The following is a 2978-nucleotide window of genomic DNA, read 5'->3' as shown; positions in this document are numbered from 1 at the left end:
AAAAATAATTTTTTGCCTACTTGCAATGAAATCAACAGTCTGAATATCTTGGATTATTTATTTAGACAATCTTATATTTTGAGCATGTACTGAGGAATGTCTGTGTGGTTAAGGGGTTAATTTAGCAATTACGTGGTTCATGGTTCGATTCCACTGTGTGGGTTTTTGTCAAGTTATCCCGTCTATAATGATTTCTAATTGTGAGTTCAATTTGGTTGACAGAAATATGCATATATACAAGCATGTACATACTTATCTATCTATCTATCTATCTATCTATCTATCTATCATATATATATATATATACATATGAATATATATGAAAATATCTATCATATAAATATATATATATGAATATATATGAAAATATCTATCATATAAATATGATAAATATAAATATATATAGGAATATATATAAAATTATATCTATATATATGTATAGTAAATATAATATTACACACACACACACACACACACACACACACACACACACACACACACACACACACACACACACACACACACACACACATACGTATTGTCTGCAGACTTGTGCGTCTGTGTGTAGTAACAATAACAATAAGACGGAAATGGTCGTTTAGGCATGGACCACCTCTCGTAAGCTATGTAATCTAAAGTTAAAGGAGTTTCAACGTGTTAAAATATGAGTACTTAACCCCATAGAAAGACCCATCTGGATGCACCAGTGATTGTAACGATCACTTAGGTGTACAATAACTGTTTGTAATAAAATCTACGGTTATAGTAAAATGGAATTAAGTCTCTTCATGCCTTACTTCACTGAAACCATATTGAGTGTAGCTAGACCTCATAGCCAACGAAAAACTTTCCCTGCGCTTGTGTAATGGCCATTTACGTTAACCATTTTTGTCGTTCCATTTTAATATACTACATACCTCCCCGACGCACACAGTATCCTTCTCATTGACCATACATAAATACCCTCCCCCCCACACACAACGCATTGAGTTCAGATAATCTAAACCAGAGAAAAAGATTCTGAGTGGTGGTCGTAAAAGTTGGTGTATAATCTCCTAACCGACTCTGTTCCTCTTTGTGTCTGCTGGCCCACTCAATCAATTATGAGATTGTGACGATATGAGACCACGGCATACTCTTCAATTATATCCTATGCAGATCAAAAAGCTGTTCAACTCTAAAGATTGTGAAATGATTTTCCAATCTAATTAGTTATCCTCGATTCGAGGTCTATTCAAAATTAAAAAGCTATGTGAACCATTCTTCCCTTCCTTATCAATAATAATCCCTTCATTCTTTCTCCTGCCTCATCAAACATATGCTAAAACAATGACACTGGAAAATTTCTTCACAGAAAAATATCTTCACAGGCGAGGATAACTTATATGATGTGACGAAAATAATATTTAAGCAATTGATATTCAAACGTGATAGGAAGGAAAGCCAGTAACCAATAGCGTTAATAAACATTACTTTCAAAAGAGACAAGGGAGAGAACTTAGACAGTTTCATTGTTTAACTTACCTCTATCACCAATTGTGCGATTTCCTGCAATGAGAGAAAGACGTGAATTTGAATGTCATAACAGCGAAACATAAAGGTAAAAAAATGTGAGCAGATAATGTATCTACTCAACCCATCTAGTTTGACTTGCAGGGCAAGTGTCAGACCTCACGCCTTTCTATACTAGTGCCGAATTACTACATCTATTATCTATGTAAAGTAAAATAGAATTCACACGCACACATACACACGTGCTCGCACACGCACACTCACGCATACACACACACACACGCACAATAAAAAAAAAACATATTTAAGTGTTTAATTTCAATGCGTTCTTACAAATTCGAACCGTGAATATCTGACTGGTGTTGTTTTCACGCTCTTTCTGCCAGAACGTATTGAAAACGAATGCGTTATTGCGTTGAATCTCGCTGTTCGCATGCACATGAAGCCTATATATATATGTGTGTGTGTGTGTGTATGTGTGTGTGTGGTTATGTGTATATATATTATATACACTCACACAAGAACACATTTTTATACCACGTCGAGTTATTTTTCATAGTTCATTTATGTTTAATTTATGCATACCACTTAGGCCATAATTGTCTTTTACTCTTTTTCTATATTTCCCTTTAATGCTAGATATAGTAAGAAGTGTTACCGTGCTGATGACGCGTATTGATGCAGAAACACATGCTGTATGCCTGTCACTTTCCTTAATAGCATATCAGCTTTGATGAACTCCTGATTCACGAGATTATCTCCCCTTCTCATGAGCAACTGGTTCTAATTGCCATTTGGTAACTGAGACAGCAGGTTTTAATAGCATAAACATGAAGACCGACAGAGATCCGCAAACACGCGCACCCATATGCACGGACACACACACACACACACACACATACACACACACGAATATGTATCTGTATGTATCCACACAGCTATACCACTGTTCATCTTATGCTGTACATATAAATGTATGTGTGTATGTATATGTGTATGTGTGTATGTATTACCTATACACGCACATACATGTCTTCATTTATCTGCATCACACAGCCAGGCTATTTCACATCTATGTACTATGTAGCTATATGTATGTCTCTTCTATTTCTTAATTATTATAAATCTTCCTCTGAGAAGGGAGCCTATATCCTACAAACATACAAGGCTCCATCTTTGGGATGTAGTTAACACAGACAAATTCACATTCGGAACTTGAGGAAAGTCTTCCATATTTTTACTGTTCCACTCACTGATTGCATTTGTAATGTACGAATCATGCGACTATATATTATATACACATACAAGGACATATGTATATATCCACATTACACAGAGCTGACCACGTCTATCTCTCTCTCTCTCTGTAGACACATAAATGTATGTATGTATGTATCATCTGTCTATCTATCTATCTATCTATCTATCCATCTATCTATCTATCTATCTATCTATCTATCTATCTA

The 2978-nt window shown here is 35.2% G+C and overlaps 1 long non-coding RNA gene across 1 annotated transcript in view; it reads right to left on the bottom strand.

Moving 5' to 3' along the window:
* Positions 1–1554, bottom strand: part of LOC128247689 (uncharacterized) — a 9006-nt gene extending 7452 nt beyond the window's left edge. Inside the window, exon 1 of the long non-coding RNA XR_008264052.1 lies at positions 1525–1554. This is a non-coding gene — a long non-coding RNA (uncharacterized LOC128247689). The remainder of the gene's footprint in view (positions 1–1524) is intronic.
* Positions 1555–2978: the final 1424 nt, after the last annotated feature.

The sequence above is a fragment of the Octopus bimaculoides genome, chromosome 4 (genome assembly GCF_001194135.2).
Source record: "Octopus bimaculoides isolate UCB-OBI-ISO-001 chromosome 4, ASM119413v2, whole genome shotgun sequence".
NCBI classification, from domain to species: domain Eukaryota; kingdom Metazoa; phylum Mollusca; class Cephalopoda; order Octopoda; family Octopodidae; genus Octopus; species Octopus bimaculoides.
Note: the sequence above shows the minus strand (reverse complement) of the source record. Positions and strands in the feature narration are given on the sequence as shown.